Below are 20,779 nucleotides of genomic sequence, written 5' to 3'. Positions count from 1 at the left end.
CACCTCTGCTGGAACACTCCATCATTGCAGTTCCTGTTTACACTGAGCATGTGCAAACCTCCCGCAGGAGAGTGGGCCGCACCTCCGTGCACCATCCTCTTTATTTGTCCTAGCCCTGCATGAGGAGGGTATTTCATGCATGTTGTTGTGGACAGATAAATATCTATCAACAGATTATTATTGTGAAGCTGTGATTGAGCTGGGAGCTGTAAACTGATCCTTTGGAGTCTGGGAACTAAGATACTGGATTGAATGTAGGTTTATTAACCACATGTGTGATGTTTGACTATGTTGTGTTTTTGTTTACTTTTCTGAAGATGTGGTGTTTGATAGCACTTTGTAAATGCAACATGTGATTGTATTTTATTTTATTTAGTTTGTGTTCATGTGTCAGTGAGGATTTCCAGTTGGTGTGTGGTCCCGACGTTTTGTACACTGCAGTTATTTTGGCACTGTAAAGAAAGTCATGTTCTGATCGTTCCTCTGCACTGTGAAACAATAGTCTTGCTCATTGAGCCACAAACAGACAAACACAGAAGTAGTTATTGCCCAGAATAAAAAAAAAACTTTATTTTAGTTTGTGTCCGGGGCTTATCTAATTTTGCCTGGTTACACATAATATACAACATAAAACAAATACGCCATTGGGCCTGTAACAGGTCCAATGGCGTATTCTAAACTACTCCGAAACGGTGTCCAAAACTCATACTGTATGTGTATCAATCAGACTCTTCATATTTAATATTGCAAATCCTATCCAATCCACTATATAGCCTATAGCAGTTGTTCTCAACGTTTTTGGCTGGGGACCCCTGGAAAGGCTTTGGTCATGTCTCGCGACCCCTGCTTGTTTGTTTACTTTATAGATAAGGTATTTCACAACATGCAATGGGTACAGTTGCATCATCAATAGTTAAGTCTGGTGAGATAGTTTCATTGACACGCTATAGAACAGGGGTGGGAAACTTTGACGATGGAGAGGACCACTATAGTTCCACACTCACTCCAGAGGACCGCTATAGTTCCACACTCACTCCAGAGGACCACTATAGTTCCACACTCACTCCAGAGGACCGCTATAGTTCCACACTCACTCCAGAGGACCACTATAGTTCCACACTCACTCCAGAGGACCGCTATAGTTCCACACTCACTCCAGAGGACCACTATAGTTCCACACTCACTCCAGAGGACCACTATAGTTCCACACTCACTCCAGAGGACCGCTATAGTTCCACACTCACTCCAGAGGACCACTATAGTTCCACACTCACTCCAGAGGACCACTATAGTTCCACACTCACTCCAGAGGACCGCTATAGTTCCACACTCACTCCAGAGGACCACTATAGTTCCACACTCACTCCAGAGGGGCCACTATAGTTCCACACTCACTCCAGAGGGCCACTATAGTTCCACACTCACTCCAGAGGGCCACTATAGTTCCACAATCACTCCAGAGGGCCACTATAGTTCCACACTCACTCCAGAGGGCCACTATAGTTCCACACTCACTCCAGAGGGGCCACTATAGTTCCACACTCACTCCAGAGGGCCACTATAGTTCCACACTCACTCCAGAGGGCCACTATAGTTCCACACTCACTCCAGAGGGCCACTATAGTTCCACACTCACTCCAGAGGGCCACGTTGCATATTACTGTCGTAGCAAAAATAGCCGATCTACAAGCTATTTTTGCTATATTTGAATTGAAATCCTGTAAATTTTTACAAATAACCTAAAAAAAATAGTTATAGTTATAGTTATGTTAACTTTATGAACTAAATCCAAACACATTGGACATACAAAAGCGGGTCATGTTTGCATGCTTGGAATTGTACCAGCTGAAATCATTAATATATCAGTATTCTGATATTAACCTGAGGGCCGCATTAAGTGAAGGTGGGGGCCGCATGTGGCCCCCACATTGCCCATACATTGCCCATGTATGGTATAGAACAACCACCATTATTTTGTTACTATGAAAAGATATTTTGTTGTTTGTTTCTTTCTATTATGTTTTTGACACGCCCTGCCTCTTACAGCCTCTGCCCAGGTGGGCGCTGTTACAGATGACGTAATGCCATAAGGTGACACAGGGGACGTCACAGAACTGCGTATAAAATGTAGCAACCGGACAGTGGATTTAGAAAGGGGGGGAGGGACGTCCGACCGAGCAGGACAGTCATGAGGTCTTCTCTAGACACACACCTGCGTTCATGCATGCACTTAATGAGCTTGTTATTGTTCTCTTCGTTCTCCTCTTTGTCGTCCTCCCCGTCCTCCCCGTTCCTCCTCTTGTGAGTTACAGGCAGAGTTTAATCTCAGCAGAATGCACAGAGCGGGCGACTTTGTTCTGGGTGGCTTGTTTCTGGTCCACTACTCCTCTGTGTTCCCCGAGCAGTCTTTCACCTCCGAGCAACAGGAGCCCACTTGCTACGGGTGAGTATCAATAATAGCAGCCAAGAGGATTACAGGTCAGGGCTTCTCAAAGTGGGTGGCCCGTGGCACCTTATAGGGGTGCCTTGGCCCTTATAGGGGTGCCATGGCCCGTGGCACCTTATAGGGGTGCCTTGGCCCTTATAGGGGTGCCATGGCCCGTGGCACCTTATAGGGGTGCCTTGGCCCTTATAGGGGTGCCATGGCCCGTGGCACCTTATAGGGGTGCCTTGGCCCTTATAGGGGTGCCATGGCCCGTGGCACCTTATAGGGGTGCCTTGGCCCTTATAGGGGTGCCATGGCCCGTGGCACCTTATAGGGGTGCCTTGGCCCTTGACACAAGTCCAGGGTTGCCTCAGAATACTTTGATAACATTTGGAATTCACCCATGTCACTTTTTTAACCACTTTCTTAGTCAAACGGACCCGACTAAAACTGTGCTTGGTGTACTGTACTCTATACAGGCTGGGAAAATAACCCACCAATTAAGTCAGTTGACCAAAACGAGCAGATCTACAAGCTCAGCTGTGAAGCCTGTTTTTGGTGAATGTTAGAAATGCTGACCTAATGGAAACAGATATTCTCTCCAGTTTTCCTCTTGACATACTGTAACTTTGGGGGAAAGATTTACATATTTAGGTACCGTTAATATGATAAAAGGTGCTATAACCCATTTGGGTGGGAACCCCTTTTGGTGTTAGCATTATGTTATGCTTTAGCTATTGAAAAATAGCAGATCTACAAGCTGTGGCGTGCTACGAGCTTGTAGATCTGCTATTTTTGAAAAATCGAAGAACGACTGACATAGAAACATAGCTTTTTCAGAAAACTGTCAGGATGTATATTTTTAGAATCTGATCTCAGGTCAAAATGGGATAAAGTAACAATGTAATTCAGGTGGTGCCGAGGATGAAAAGGTTATTTATATGGGGTGACCATGAGACTAACATGTTTGAGAAGCAAGTGACATGTTTTGACACAGGATGTGTTGACATTGTGCATTTCTACAACAATACATGTATATTCGAGGTCACAGTGATATTTGTGTGTGTTATAGGATTGACGTTCGAGGGTTCCGGTGTGCCCAGACCATGGTGTTTGCCATCGGTGAGATCAACAGCAGCCCCAGCCTGCTGCCTGGCGTGACTCTGGGGTACAGTATCTATGACAACTGCCTCACGCTCGGCGTTGCATTCCGTGCAGCATTGTCATTGGTCAGCGAGAGGGAGAAACGGTTTCGGTTGGACAAGAGCTGCATCGGCTCTCCTCCGGTGCTCGGCATTGTGGGCGACGCTACCTCAGAGAACACTATTGCCATCTCTAGAATATTAGGTTTGTATCGAGTGCCCATGGTAAGTTTGCTCATACCTGAATCCCCTTCTAGCACAACCTATTTTGTGTTTATTTGTTTTGTTGTGTTCTACAGCAGGGGTTGGCGCAACCCTTTTGACATTAGGTGCCATGTTTTTTTATTTTCTTGATAGTTATTAGTTAGTGTCCGTGATTTTGATTGTCCATACGCATGGACCCTAACCCTAACCCTAACCCTAACACATGGCAATATTTATTTATTTGTCTTCTTCTTTAACCCATTTACAGTAGGCCTGATGTCAACAGGGCCACATTTGGGCCACATTTTCACGATTTTTCAAAAATAGCAGATCTACAAGCTCATAGCGCGGCACTTGGTGCCGCGCTATGAGCTTGTAGATCTGCTATTTTTCAATAGCTAAAGTATAACATAATGCTTGAAACACCAACAGGGGTTCCCGCCCATGCAGAATGGGTTAGAAATATATATTTTTTCACATCAGGATGTATGATTATTAGACTGACTAACCCACTATCTCCCAGTCTCTCCCTGGTCAGATTTCACATCAGGATGTATGATTATTAGACTGAATAACCCACTATCTCCCAGAGTCTCTCCCTGGTCAGATTCCAAGGAATGTGTGTTTGAATGAACGTGGAATTATATGCATGATGTCATTTGCATACTGATGTGATCATGAGACTGGACTTAATTTCCGACTAAACTTTTTTGAATATTTAATTTAAAAGAAAAGAAAATAAATAATCCTCTCTCACACACAATGACCCCCTTTTCCACCGGTTGGTTCCCAATGGGAACCGGTTCAGTTCTTTTCCACCGGTTGGTTCCCAATGGGAACCGGTTCAGTTCTTTTCCACCGGTTGGTTCCCAATGGGAACCGGTTCAGTTCTTTTTTGTTTATAGTCCATGAGCCAGAGCTCCAAAATTGGTGGGAAAAACTAGACCTATATTAAATTGTTTACAGGATCAATACAAGTAAATTAATACATGATAACCCTTCCACTGTATAGCTTTTTCATATTTTCTATTTTGCATATTTTCCTACATATTGCCTCATTTGCATATTTAAAAATCACACCCGTGTGAACTGAGTGGTGCAAGGTCTTATATAGCCTGATCAGCTGTGGTCTGACGTAATGTCAGTGACCATAGTAACCATGCTCATTTTTTTGGTACGAACACGGGTACACGGGTACAAAGCCAGTTGTTGGAGTGGTTTACACCACTCAAAAATGTAAAATGTGTAATACAATAAATCATTGTCTTCGTGTAAGTAGGCTACTCAATTGGGGAAGTTTCATGGTGATAACAATCTAATATAGGTATGGCTTTGCCCACTCAATTCATAATTAACGTTCCAATTTTGGAGCTCTGGCTCATGGACTAAGAACCACAAAGAACTGAACCGGTTCCCATTGGGAACCAACTGGTGGAAAAGGGACCAATGTGCCAGTGATCACCCTATGCTGTGCCAATGTTGGCACCAGTGCCTAAGGTTGCCTACCCCTGTTCTACAGTACAATAAATCATGTATTTGGTCTTTTACAGCAGTGGTTCTCAACCTTTTTCAGGCCATGATCTCCCAAAATAATCTGATCCCCACCCTGCACTTGGAAAGAGTTGAGGCGTTCCACAGATACATTTATATAGCTTCTAGATCGGCTATTCATAATTTCTCCTCTTTCTTTAATATTTGACAATTTGGCCAAAATGGCCAATGTTTGACATGTTTTATAGTAGCCTATAGTGTATATGTGTTGTAATGGCAGTTTTAGAATGCCAATTTTACTATTCAATAAGAACTATTATTGTATTCCATTCGGTCAAATAGGATGGAACAATCATTCACTACGCAGTCAAACCAACCAACAGCTGTCAATCTGACAGCTGTCACTATTACCTCTTCGGGGGTATTGGTCAACAATCAGAATAGGCAACGATGGCTTCCTGGCAGAAGCTGTCACTAATGACAGCTGTAGTTCCCATGTTCACTTACTAATAGCTCTCATACATGTATTTGTGTAAATATCCCATTTAGAGTAGTCTTCCTGTCAATCTGACAGCTGAAGTCTTCAAGCCCTACTGGCAAAGGTGACGATTACCTACTTGGGTGTGTTCTCAAATTAGTCTGTTTCCTGCTTGCCTCCAACTATCCCATTTAGACAATGTCTAAATGTCGCAAGCAAACACCATGAAAGGAGATGAGTGAGACCACCTGTTATTATCTGCCTATGTCCTGTTGTATTTGAATAAAACACCTGTCACTGACACTGACTGTCAATTTGGGGGGTGTGTGGTTGGGAAATAAAGGGGAGGGAAAGGAACAACTTGGGAAGGAACGGGGTGATGCGATCACTTTTGACTGTACTACGATGGGCAACCATGCTACCATTTTGCTGTACTGAGATGATCGGAACAGTGACGATGCCACGATCTTGATGCTGTGTCCTGCTTCCAACTCTGTCTGCTGATCGCGAATGATGAGACCTCATTCCTGCCATAACAGTGTATTCAGTCATTATGAGGTAGAGGTGAGTGTTTCAGTTAACCCATTTTGGGCGGGAACCCCTTTTGGTGTTTTAAACATTGTTAAAATTTAGCTATTGAAAAATAGCAGATCTACAAGCTCGTAGTGCGCCACCGAGTGGCACGCTACGAGCTTGTAGGTCTGCTATTTTTGAAAGATCGTGAAAATGTGGCACAAATCTTTGAATATATATTCTTTCTTTCGGTGGTACATATCATTTTTGGGGTCCTTGACATGAAATATTGAGCACCACTGATACAGAAACATGAGGCATTTCAGAAAACTGTCAGAATTTAGAAGACATTTTTTTAAATTTCGACTTCAGGCCTAAATGGGTTAAAAGACCACATTGTAAGTCAGAAAGGCTACCAGTGCTTATTTGAAGCTAAATATGACACTGTTTTCTTTATTTCTTCTTCTTCCTCCTCCCAGGCTGTGTTCTGCTTGCAGGGGACATATACAAAATAAAATAAAAATAACCCATTAAAGGTATATTCAGTGATTTGACTTAATTCAAATATCACTTATTCTTTTTTTTTTCTGGATAAGCCCTTTCCACACCTAAGCGCAAAACGGTCGACAGCCACGCACTTCTTAAGCTCTGCGCAGCTTAAATTCTGAGTTTTTAGACAGCTGGTGAATGGAAAAGAAGCTCCACCAAAAACTCAGAATTTAAGCTGCGCGCAGCCGAGAACGTGCGCGGCTCTTTCCATAGTGTGGCAGCACCTATAATCCTCCCTACTATAGAGTGTGCTGACCATATAAGGAGTTCCTCCCTGTCCCCAGTGAGCCCCTGGGGTCAAAAAACCCTAGTTTCAGTTTTGGTGGCGGGTGGCAAAACCTTCATCCAATCAGGATGAGTGGTGCCTTCCTCCAATCATGGTCGAGTGGGGGCGGGCCTTGATGCACATGCTGTTGGCCTGTTGCACTTCCCCCCACTGTAGAGCGTGCATGTGCACATTTTGTTACCGGGGCGGACTGGGTGGTTTTCCAAATCACCCAAATCACTGAATGCTCCTTTAAAGGTGAATTTGTGGGTAGCCCATTTCTTACCTTAAAATGAAAATAATTTTGTTATGTTTTCTGCCTCTTTCAGGTAAGTTACTGGGCCACTTGCTCCTGTCTGAGTGACCGGAATAACTTCCCATCCTTCTTTAGAACAATCCCAAGTAATGTCTTCCAGGTGAACTGCTGCACACAACAATGCTGTTCATGTTCCACACACTTGACAAATGTCTCCATCTAGTGAGTGTAACTGATATTGCACATCACCTCTCAGAGCTGGTTTTTATAGACAGTATCAAGGGAGCGTCGACATTTAGACATCTGCAAATTAGATTCATGGATTTACTTGAACAGTGGTGGAAGAAGTATTATGATGATGCTTATTATTATTATTATTATTATTATTACATATGATGTATAACGCACGCACGCACGCACGCACGCACGCACGCACGCGCGCGCGCACACACACACACACACACACACACACACACACACACACACACACACACACACACACACACACACACTCGCTTTTTCACAAATAGTAGATATATAAGCTCACAACGGATGCAATGTGTTTTGCGAGCTGGTCGATATTCTATGTTGTTGATTGAATACCGGTAGTCGGACTATTTAGGGCCTGCCCTGAGTGTTTAATGCACGTTTGGTAGTAGAATAGAGTATTGAAAAAATGGATAGGATATACTGTGAAGTAGCCTACTTCAAAACTGTACTTGTACCTACAGTACCAATGTAGGTGAACAGCCTATGTGAGTATCCCTCCATTCTTTGTTCATTCAGATGGAAGCTATGCTCCAGATCATGAAGCGGTATGAGTGGACTTGGGTTGGGGTGGTGTTTATTGATGACGACTATGGCCGCGACGCTGCCCATATCATCCAGGCCGAGCTGGCCCACTCTGGTCTGGGTTGTCTGGCTTATGTGGAGGCTCTGCCTTGGGACCACGGCCCGGCTGAACTGCAGAGGATCGTCACTGTGATAAAGGCGTCCTCCGCTCGAGTGGTCATTGCATATGCATATGGGAGCTATATAGTTGATCTGATGGAGGAGGTTTGTGTTATGTTATGATACAGGGATTGATAACTATACGGCATCAGAAAGTACTTATATTGAACTGAACACATCACTCCATAACATAATATGAGCATAAGTTGGAAACTAGTACAATTAAAGGGATATTTCACTTTCAAAACTTTTGGTCATTCTAACGTCTACTCAGGCTCATGTGAACATCCCAGACAGGTTTTAAGTTGCTCCATTCAATATTTAGATATTTGATATTAATTTTAGCTGTCCCCCGCCCCTTCCTATACAAACCCATTATAACTTCAAACTCCATTTTAACCATGATAGATTCATCGAATCCTTCATTTCATGTTTTCATTTATGTTTTAATAATTATTTTGGAAAATAACCTACTCCGGAACCACTATGAAAATCAAAAAAATAATTATTAAAAATAAATGAAAATAAATGAAAAGCATGGCCCCCTCACGACAGTATCAGTCGCCAGAAAAAAGGTTGGATGTTTTTCCCGTTTGAATGACCCCTCCACACCCCACCCCCCCACACACACACACATGCCCCCCCAGGGATGCATCGGCTTGTCCCACGTACTGGTTTACAACATGTAATCTAATAAAAATAATAATAATCTACAGGTGGTGAAGCAAAATGTGACAGGTCTGCAATGGATTGCCGGATTGGGCTGGATCAGAGACCCTAACCTCTACTCTCCGCGCTACATGCCGTACCTGAGAGGCACCCTGGGCTGTGTCATCCGTCGAGGAGAGATTCCAGGTCTCGAGGACTTCTTGTCAAAAGTCCGTCCTGACAATGATCCCGACAGCAGCCATCAAAATACCATAGTCAGTCTTTTTGTTGAATTTTGTATTCATGCTGCAATTTCAAAGTTGTGAAATGAATATACAAAGTGATTAATATTCACAAGGTAACTTATCTGATTTGATTTTTTTAGGCGAGGCAGTTTTGGGAGCACACATTTCAGTGTAAATTTGCACCCCTTTCACCAGAGTGGGTGGACGCTGGTGGAAGGGTGTGTACTGGACAAGAGGACCTGGGAACGGCAGGAACTACATTTTTGGATGTGTCTGAACTCAGGATGGAGTATTGTGTGTACAAGGCGGTGTATGCTCTGGCCCACGCCCTCCATGACCTGTTGCAGTGTGTGCCAGGAAGAGGGCCTTTCCCTGGGCACAGCTGTGCCACTCTGCAGACAATACAGCCATGGCAGGTAAAACATGAAGTTGTGGTTTCTAGCTGGGGTCCCATGACATTGGTAAAACTTGACATAGTAGGATTATTATTATTTTTAAAGCAGTAACATGGTTTGGTTCAGATGCATGCTGGACACAGACGAGCATGCGTTTCATTTAGGAGAAAGTCAATGCCCGACTTATAACGGCCAAATGATTTAAGGCCCCGGCTTTCATAGACTTGGACGAGGTCATTGTCACTGCAGTTTACCCAAGCAAATACAACAGTCCATCTCAGTGCAACTACTGTGCATATTGTATGGAGTATAGTACTGATCTTCAGTAGTCTCAATACTTTTACTCACATTTCTAGCTCATGTATTACCTGGAAGAGGTCAACTTCACCACATCATTTGGCGATCGTGTGTCATTTGATGAGAACGGTGACGCTTTACCAATATTTGACGTCATGAACTGGGTGTGGCTCAATGACGGCAATGTAAAGGTTCAGAATGTAGGCGTGGTCAAGAAGTCAGCCTCCGCTGGTGTAGAACTCATCCTCGATGAAGACACAATCTTCTGGAGCTTCGAATCTACAAAGGTCTCTTTGGCTTTATAAAATGGCTAGTGTGTCAAGCTCATGATGTCAATGTCATTTAGGTTGGACTGAGATTGGTTAATTTCCTCTGCAGCCTCCTCGGTCAGTGTGCAGTGAGAGCTGTTCCCCTGGAACCTGTGTGGCCAGGAGGAAAGGAGAACCTGCTTGCTGCTTTGACTGCATTGCTTGCTCTGAGGGAGAGATCAGCAATGAGACTGGTAGGTTTACATTATGTAGCTATAGGTACAGTAAGTGATCTTTAGAATGATACTGTATAGTTGTCTCTTCCTTTAATCTTGCCCTCGATGGTAGACTCTACAGAGTGCACCGTGTGTCCAGAGGACTTCTGGTCCAGTCCCCAGCGTGACAGCTGTGTCCCTAAGAGCCTGGAATTCCTGTCCTACCACGAGGCCGTGGGAATCTCCTTAACAACCATCTCATTGCTAGGCACACTTGTCTGTGCCATTGTCCTGGGAATCTTCGTGTATCATCGAGACACACCCATGGTACGCGCCAACAATTCAGAACTCAGCTTCCAACTTCTGCTGTCACTCATATTATGTTTCCTGTGTTCACTTCTGTTCATTGACCGTCCCAGGATCTGGACTTGTCAGCTGAGGCATGCAATATTCGGGATCAGCTTTGTGCTCTGTGTCTCCTGCATCCTGGTAAAGACTATGGTGGTGCTGGCTGTGTGCCTCCAAGCCTGGTGGTGCAGGCATCATGAAGTGGTTTGGTGCTATGCAGCAGAGAGGAACAGTTCTAGCTCTTACATCAATCCAGGCAATAATCTGCATAGTCTGGCTTGTGTCTGCCTCACCAGCTCCTCATAAAAACACACAATACCACAGTGATAAGATAGTCTATGAGTGTGATGTGGGATCAACAGTTGGTTTTGCAGTGTTACTAGGTTATATCGGTTTACTGGCACTCCTCAGCTTCGTCCTAGCATTCATGGCAAGGAATCTTCCAGACAACTTCAATGAAGCCAAGTTAATCACTTTCAGCATGTTGATCTTCTGTGCCGTGTGGATAGCCTTCATACCAGCATATATCAGCTCTCCAGGCAAATATGCAGATGTAGTGGAGGTGTTTGCTATTCTAGCATCTAGTTTTGGTCTTTTGCTGGTGCTGTTTGGACCAAAGTGTTATATAATGCTTTTAAAACCTGAGAGAAACACTAAGAAGTCCATCATGGGTCGAGGTGCCGCCAAGACGTAGAAGCAGAAATGCAATGATAATACATGTTCTGGGTATTGTATAGCAATAATATACTGTAGATATATTTCATTGATAACCTTTAGCAAGCAGTAATCCAGTGAGGGTTGCAAACATCTATAGCCATCACAAAGAAAAGTTGGCATAAACGTGGTTACCCTCTTAAAAATGCAGTTTGACCCTAGGCCTAAAGCATATTGTGCTCGCCATAGTGTTTACTTTGCAAACCAGCAGGTTGACTGAGGTCGGATGTGTGCAGCGGAGATTCCATTGCACATGACATTTCGTGCATGTTAATGCACCAAATTAAACATAAAATAAAGATTGTCCATGAGTCAGTCTTTCAGCTTGAGTCTTGTGTCGAGTCTGACATCTTTAAGGACATGTCTGAAATATAGAGCCTAGAAGTCTTTGTGTGTGCGACTCAAACTCGAGTCCCCATGTGTGCCTTGAAGCCAATAAATGACAAAGATCAAATAAATGCAATAGAACAGTATGAAGAGTATGTGACCAAAGGATGCATTGTCATGGACAGACTTGGATATAATAACGAAACACATGACATTTGGTATAAAGCCTTTCTATTAGTTTATGAGGAATCTATCATATAATACAACGGTCACAATAATGATCGGTGCGTTTACCCAGATAGGGTTCAATTTGCGATCTTAGGCCCTTTGGACACATAGTCATAGTAGACTATTATGCAAATGCATTGTGGTTACGTCTGACGTGTTGCATATGTCTGAAAATATAAAATCATCCCTATGTTCCACAGGTTCTATGTTCCCCAGGGTCTATGTTCCCCAGGTTCTATGTTCCCCAGGTTCTATGTTCCCCAGGTTCTATGTTCCACAGGTTCTATGTTCCACACTCATCCGGCCCCCCCAAAAAGGTTCTATATGTTCCCTGCTCAACCAAAAAGAGGTTATATGTTCCCCACTCAAAAAAGAAAGACACGGTTCTATAAAAGGTTCTATGTTCTCCACTCAACCATGGAGGCTGTGGACAGTTCAGTTCAGAAGTTAACATGTTATTATGAAAAAATCACACCCGTGTGAACTGAGTGGTGTAAGGTTTTATATAGCATGATCAGCTGTGGTCTGACGTAATGTCTGACGTAATGAAATCACACCCGGATGTGATTTCACAACTGGCTGTTTTTGTGCAGAAAAAATGAGCATGGTTGCTACGGTCATCCAGTTCACCCGGGTGTGATTTAATTACGTCAGAAATTATTTTGAACATAGCAACCATGCTCATTTTTTCTGCACACAAAAGCCAGTTGTAGGAGTGGTTTACACCACTCAAAAAGGGAAAAAGGGGGGGGGGGAGCCTGACAATGATGTCACTGGTGAGCAGGAGTGAATCTGAAGAGCAACCAGGAGTGAAGGACTCCTGTGACCTCGCTGGTTTGGAAAGCCAGGAGCTCAAGTGGGACAGTAAACTTCGTCGGGATCGGGACTCGAACCCGCGACCCACTGTCATGCTGGATTACCAGCCAAGGTGCCTGGACCGCTAAAGGCTCATACATAGTCTGGATTTTCGGTGGTGAGCTGACCACCAGAGCTGAAATAACGTTGAGCGGTGGTGAGTAAAAACAGAGAGAAGGGCTGGAGCGGTGGCGGTGGTTTGCTCTTCACCGCAGCTCGTGACGTCATGTAGTTCGTTGGTCACCTCACCACCGAAAATCCAGACTATGTATGAGCCTTAAGCCTGCCCAGGCCAATTAAGTCCATGAACTTGTAATGTTTGTTTAGAGTCCTTTTAACAAAATAAATCACACCCGTGTGAAGTGAGAGGCGCTCTTATCATCATACATCATCTAATTTCGGCCAAGCAAGAATTTGCGCCATCACCTTCATCTTCAATGTTACGCAATGTTTGTGTTCACACAAACTCTCAAAATTGTGTAGGGACGTTTGTGTTCACGCATACACTAAAAGCTGGACATATATAGGAGGGTCCGGCGCCCCTCAAAGAGGTTCGCCATGCAGCCAAGTGACAATTTAACCACTTTTAATACCGCTAAACTGCGTCAAAAGTAATCAACAAACTATAACTATTGAATATTTCAAACAAATTGTCAAATATTAGGCCAGGCTACGTAAGGAAGAGGCAAATTGTGAAAATAGCCAGTCTGCAAGCTTACAACGTCCTTGCATTGAGATTAGGAAACTGCACAAATAAAAAGTGATTGTGGTTTGTGTTTACCCAACCTTACACTAATCTATCTCTCTCTCTCTCTCTCTCTCTCTCTCTCTCTCTCTCTCTCTCTCTCTATCTGTGAGTGCGTGCGTGCGTGCATGCACAGAGGCAGTGTCAGAATGCAGTGGGTGAAGGTTGTATGTGTGTAGCTTCAGCAGAGACAGACAGACGGAAGGATGAAGACGGTTCTGTGGCTGAGTGTGACCGTGCTGCTGCTGCACTGTGCGTATAGCTGTAATCAACCTCCTGATACCAGGAGTCATCAATGTGAGTATAGCTGTAATCAACCTCCTGATACCAGGAGTCATCAATGTGAGTATAGCTGTAATCAACCTCCTGATACCAGGAGTCATCAATGTGAGTATAGATGTAATCAACCTCCTCCGGTTCTGTGGCTGAGTGTGACCGCGCTGCTGCTGCACTGTGCGTATAGCTGTAATCAACCTCCTGATACCAGGAGTCATCAATGTGAGTATAGCTGTAATCAACCTCCTGATACCAGGAGTCATCAATGTGAGTATAGCTGTAATCAACCTCCTGATACCAGGAGTCATCAATGTGAGTATAGCTGTAATCAACCTCCTGATACCAGGAGTCATCAATGTGAGTATAGATGTAATCAACCTCCTCCTGATACCAGGAGTCATCAATGTGAGTATAGATGTAATCAACCTCCTGATACCAGGAGTCATCAATGTGAGTATAGCTATAATCAACCTCCTGATACCAGGAGTCATCAATGTGAGTATAGATGTAATCAACCTCCTCCTGATACCAGGAGTCATCAATGTGAGTATAGATGTAATCAACCTCCTGATACCAGGAGTCATCAATGTGAGTATAGCTATAATCAACCTCCTGATACCAGGAGTCATCAATGTGAGTATAGCTGTAATCAACCTCCTGATACCAGGAGTCATCAATGTGAGTATAGCTGTAATCAACCTCCTGATACCAGGAGTCATCAATGTGAGTATAGCTGTAATCAACCTCCTGATACCAGGAGTCATCAATGTGAGTATAGATGTAATCAACCTCCTGATACCAGGCGTCATCAATGTGAGTATAGCTGTAATCAACCTCCTGATACCAGGAGTCATCAATGTGAGTATAGATGTAATCAACCTCCTCCTGATACCAGGAGTCATCAATGTGAGTATAGATGTAATCAACCTCCTGATACCAGGAGTCATCAATGTGAGTATAGATGTAATCAACCTCCTGATACCAGGAGTCATCAATGTGAGTATAGCTGTAATCAACCTCCTGATACCAGGAGTCATCAATGTGAGTATAGATGTAATCAACCTCCTCCTGATACCAGGAGTCATCAATGTGAGTATAGATGTAATCAACCTCCTGATACCAGGAGTCATCAATGTGAGTATAGCTGTAATCAACCTCCTGATACCAGGAGTCATCAATGTGAGTATAGATGTAATCAACCTCCTGATACCAGGAGTCATCAATGTGAGTATAGCTGTAATCAACCTCCTGATACCAGGAGTCATCAATGTGAGTATAGATGCAATCAACCTCCTCCTGATACCAGGAGTCATCAATGTGAGTATAGATGTAATCAACCTCCTGATACCAGGAGTCATCAATGTGAGTATAGCTGTAATCAACCTCCTGATACCAGGAGTCATCAATGTGAGTATAGCTGTAATCAACCTCCTGATACCAGGAGTCATCAATGTGAGTATAGATGTAATCAACCTCCTGATACCAGGAGTCATCAATGTGAGTATAGCTGTAATCAACCTCCTGATACCAGGAGTCATCAATGTGAGTATAGCTGTAATCAACCTCCTGATACCAGGAGTCATCAATGTGAGTATAGCTGTAATCAACCTCCTGATACCAGGAGTCATCAATGTGAGTATAGATGTAATCAACCTCCTGATACCAGGAGTCATCAATGTGAGTATAGCTGTAATCAACCTCCTGATACCAGGAGTCATCAATGTGAGTATAGCTGTAATCAACCTCCTGATACCAGGAGTCATCAATGTGAGTATAGCTGTAATCAACCTCCTGATACCAGGAGTCATCAATGTGAGTATAGATGTAATCAACCTCCTGATACCAGGAGTCATCAATGTGAGTATAGCTGTAATCAACCTCCTGATACCAGGAGTCATCAATGTGAGTATAGATGTAATCAACCTCCTGATACCAGGAGTCATCAATGTGAGTATAGATGTAATCAACCTCCTGATACCAGGAGTCATCAATGTGAGTATAGATGTAATCAACCTCCTGATACCAGGAGTCATCAATGTGAGTATAGATGTAATCAACCTCCTGATACCAGGAGTCATCAATGTGAGTATAGCTGTAATCAACCTCCTGATACCAGGAGTCATCAATGTGAGTATAGCTGTAATCAACCTCCTGATACCAGGAGTCATCAATGTGAGTATAGCTGTAATCAACCTCCTGATACCAGGAGTCATCAATGTGAGTATAGCTGTAATCAACCTCCTGATACCAGGAGTCATCAATGTGAGTATAGCTGTAATCAACCTCCTGATACCAGGAGTTCTTTCTGAAAAAATATATATCCCAAATTTGCGGCACATTTTCAGGATAAAAGAAAATAGCAGACCTACAAGCTCGTAGAGCGCCACTCGGTGGCGCGCTACGAGCTTGTAGGTCTGCTATTTTTCAATAGCTAAAGTATAACTTAATGTATGGTGAGACTAACTAACCGACCCTACTAGACGCGTGTCGGTGACGCATCAAATGCCACCTTAAGTTATATATATTTTTTAAAACCAATCACGTCGATTATACAAGGTCCCGGAAGGGAGTTGGCCTTAGCGATACATAAAAGGCAATATCTCTCACTTGTCCAATTATAGACGTTCTGTTGGACATCATGGCACTGCTGAGGGTATATGGGAATTTAGATTTAAAACAGCCATTACATGCCTTTTTTTAATCTCTGCGAGTCATTGAAGGAATTGGTACGGTTTTACCCGCTATACTCTGCTAATGAACCCTGAGGGCATTAAAAAAGGAGGCCTACTGGGAGTTAACGCATTTTGGGCGGGAACCCCTTTTGGTGTTTTAACTAAACATTATGTTATAATTTAGCTATTGAAAAATAGCAGATCTACAAGCTCATAGCGCGCCACCGAGTGGCGCGCTACGAGCTTGTAGGTCTGCTATTTTTGAAAAATGGAAGCACCACTGACATAGAAACATAGCTTTTTCAGAAAACTGTCAGGATGTAGAAGACGTAAAAATGCGGCACAAATCTTTGAATAAATATTCTTTCAGAGCGAACCTTTTTTTAAATTTCGACATCAGGCCTGAATGGGTTAATGTAACAAGGAGGGAAGCAATTTGTTCAGCCGGAATCTCAATAGAACGTATTTCAGTCTCTAAGCAACACAGTGAAACCACACTGATAATGTATGGAACAAGACAAGCCTCTTGTGATGAAAAATGTGACCGCTGCACCATGGATTAAAAGCCAGATCTACAAGCTCACAGCGTGCCCCTTTGTGCCGCGCTTGCGAGCTTGTATGTCTGCTATTTTTCGAAATCTTGAAAGTGTGAGAACTACCGATTTTAAAAGAGGGCATTTGTAGAATCGGCCTCAGTTCTTAAAGGCTGTAATTAATACGACACCTGGGGAGCAGTGAGGCATTTTTTGGGCGGGAACCCCTTTTGGTGTTTCAAGCGTTATGTTATACTTTAGCTATTGAAAAATAACAGATCTACAAGCTCATAGCACACCGAGTGCCGCGCTATAAACTTGTAGGTCTGCTATTTTTGAAAAATCGTAAAAATGTGGTGCAAATCTTTGAATATATATTCTTTCAAAGTGAATGTTTTTAACTCAGGTCTAAATGGATTAAATGCTTCAACTCAGACTGTGAGCCCCAGGGGGGGCGAACCGGCAACCTTCTGATGACCAGATGGCCTCTCAGTCCCACTCAGCTACCTGAGGTCTGCCAGATGCCAACACACTGTACTGTACATTATATGCAACAGGGCGTTTCCAGGAAGCCATCGGATTGGTTGAAATAGCCATCTAGCCCGGGCTTCAAACGAGCATGATGGAACGCCTAATCAAAAACATAAAATCACACCCGTATGAAGTGAGTGGTGCAACTCCGTGTGGGGGTCCCCGGGGGGTCCCCGGATCCAGGGACGGATTAACCCCCATGAGGGCCCCTGGGCCGGTAATTTTTGCAGGGCCCCCATTAGGGCAACATTTTTGTGTTTTTCCGTGTTTTTATCATCTTTTTGACCTGCATTTAACAAAATCAATGGGCCCCAGGAGCCCTTTTCAGTGCGTCAAACCCAGTACCGCGCGGTCCAATTTCTCTCAAGGGCCCCTGGGCCACGGCCCCACTGGCCCAATGGCAAATTTTTCCCTGCCCGGATGTTCCAGACCCACAGGGTGCAGGCCCGGTTCCGGCGAGCCGCTGAGCCACGTCCGAAACGGTAGAGAAATGAGAGTTACCATGTGGGGGTCTCCGGGGGTCCCCAGGGAGTCCCTGGGGGGTCCCCGGAACATCCAGACCCCCAGGGACGTGCCCAGGGGGCCGGGCCGATTCCGGCGAGAGGTCCCACGTCCGAAACGGTTGAGAAATGAGAGTTACCGTGTGGGGGTACCTCTACTGTACCCTCTACTGTATTGTACTGTACTGTCACTGTACTGTCTGGCACACCCAAAATCATCATATATACACTTAATATATGCATGTGTGTTTGTGTGTGTGTTAGGTTGCGCACAGGTGGTGAAAAACAACCATGCTATTTTCGTGCTCATACCCACCCAGGCAGGCACCCACACACACAGCTCCGTAAGGGAGTGGTTGCACCACTCAAAAATCAGCTGTGCCAAGTCTCGCTGCTCTTTTGGCTAGGCTAGCGATTTTCTAGGGACATTTTCGGTCGTAGCGGCTACATCTGTCATTAAATAAATTATGTATTTTTATCGAATGTTGTAATCAAACTGTTGTAAAATCGCAATATTACACTCGAGGGTCGTGGTTTACTGTCCTTAATGGCACTTCTGCGTTGCTGCTAGGCCAGTTCTGCAACAGAAATGTACTGTACTTTTGAAGATGTTTGATATACTTTCTACAAACTAAATCTGTACCCTGCCCGTAAACTACTTAAAAGCCTTACCACTGCATGCTAAACTAGAAAAAGTGCCCTTCTGGGCACAGGTCTCCACCAGGAGGATAGGAGTGTGTGTGATGTTTGGCAAAATGTTTAGGAGTGATATAAACATGTTTGTTTGTTTTTTGCAACAATTTTCTTCATTGTGTTGAGGAAATGCAGAGTCAGATCACTCATAGCATCTCTGAGGATAGAATTCTGGATGAGCAGGACATGTGCAGCATTTTGTACAAAACGGGCCACTCCTGAAGACTTTGGAAGGCAATCTTAGCCAATCAGTGTAGAATCTGAGAAATCAAAAAGACTCGTCTTGATCACATGACTACAGAGATCATGTATACCGATTTGCATGAGATTTGGATGAAATCTGTGCGACTAATATAAACAATGTGTTTTGCAGAAATCGGCCTCAGGGTGGCGCTATAACCGGCAGATGTGGAGGGATGCAGGGAAAATGTTTTTCCATGCCTCTAGGGAGTGCGCATACAAAGTTGTACACAGAACGATGCAGTTATAGGTAAAAACAGGAATTGCCCTGTTATAGCGCCACCATGAGGCTGGTTTGGAAAATAAATTGTGTCATGTCGTCCTCAGCCTAGTGGAAATGTGCGTGTATAATTTCACGGAAATTGCACACTGTGTTTGTGATTTGTGGCATTTTGTTCGAAACGGACCGATAATGTGAGCTTTGGAAGCGAATCTTAGCCAATCAGGAAAGAAGATGGGAAATGGTGCAGATCCGTGTTGATCACATGACTATGGAGATAGTGTATACCGAATTGTGTGATGTATGGATAAAATGTGTACGAGTAATCTACAGAAATGTGTTTTGCCTAAATCGGCCTCATGGTGGCGCTATAACAGGCCGTTGAGGAATATTTGGGCCAGAGGTTCGTCGTTGGCATCCAGGGAGTGTGTGTGGCATGGATCGGACCAACGGTGCCGGAGATTAGCTGGTAACAGACGGACGGAAGGAAGGAAGGAAGGACGGACGGACGGACGGACGCACACACACACACACACACACACACACGGACGGAGTGCAAAACATACTCTCTCCCCATGCCTTCGGCCTGGTGGAGACAACTACTACTATAACGATGTGCCGTCACTGACTTATCTAGTTTGAGATTGTGAATTTGTGATAGTTACAATTTTAGTTTGATATTGATAGTTAGAGCTCAAATGTGAGATATTGATAGTTACAGTTATACTGTGAGACATTAGTTACAGACATATAGACAGACTTTAATTGATCCAGAAGGAGCTCAAGTGTGAGATATTGATAGTTAGTTATACTGTGAGACATTAGTTACATGCAGACAGACAGACAGACTTTAATTGATCCAGAAGGAGCTCAAGTGTGAGATATTGATAGTTACAGTTATACTGTGAGACATTAGTTACATGCAGACAGACAGACAGACTTTAATTGATCCTGAAGGATATTCAGTTGTCATAGCAGCACTGCAATAAGTATGAAACTCAAGGTCCATAGAAAAACAACAAAAACACAACATACATACAATTAAAAAATAAATAAAAAAACAGTCCAAATGTCAAAAGGCATTTGTGACAGTTATAAATACAGGCTTTTAAGTCAATGTCTACTAAGGCTAGAGGGGTATCTAGTGTAACTCTTCACAGGGTTACTTATACTGACGATTCACAGACTCATCCAAGTGACACATGAATCTATGCATTAAGTTCCAGAGAACACAGAACAGTAAACATTATAATATTATAGAAGACAGTAAAGAAGACTTAACATTCGACCTGGACTTCTGTGCCAGGGCTGGTCAGGTGTGCGTGTATAGGCCAGGGGTCGCCATAAAGACTTTGATAAAGTGAGTGAGCAATTCATCGTTCTGAATTATGTTAAAACTGCAACTCTGTATCACTCTGGTGTACTCTGAGGTTAAAAAATGACCCGTGGGTCAGTGTGTAAGTCTGTCTGCCCGTGAGTCTGTGAGAAAGAAATCATCTTGGGCACTGATGGACATGAAACTTTACAGGCACATTCCCAGTAGGGCAAAATGAGGAACCTCCACCCCCAGTTTTT

The 20,779-nt window shown here is 43.7% G+C and overlaps 1 pseudogene across 1 annotated transcript; it reads left to right on the top strand.

The window, feature by feature from the left end:
* The first annotated feature begins 2,333 nt into the window (after window positions 1-2,333).
* Window positions 2,334-11,364, top strand: LOC306919368 (extracellular calcium-sensing receptor-like; annotated as a pseudogene). The gene is made up of 7 exons: window positions 2,334-2,443; window positions 3,498-3,792; window positions 7,397-7,483; window positions 8,110-8,379; window positions 8,991-9,152; window positions 9,919-10,146; window positions 10,506-11,364. The product of its transcript is annotated as an extracellular calcium-sensing receptor-like (transcript).
* Window positions 11,365-20,779: the final 9,415 nt, after the last annotated feature.

Source organism: Electrona antarctica, assembly GCF_951216825.1.
Source record: "Electrona antarctica genome assembly, contig: scaffold_25, whole genome shotgun sequence".
NCBI lineage: Eukaryota > Metazoa > Chordata > Actinopteri > Myctophiformes > Myctophidae > Electrona > Electrona antarctica.
Note: the sequence above shows the minus strand (reverse complement) of the source record. Positions and strands in the feature narration are given on the sequence as shown.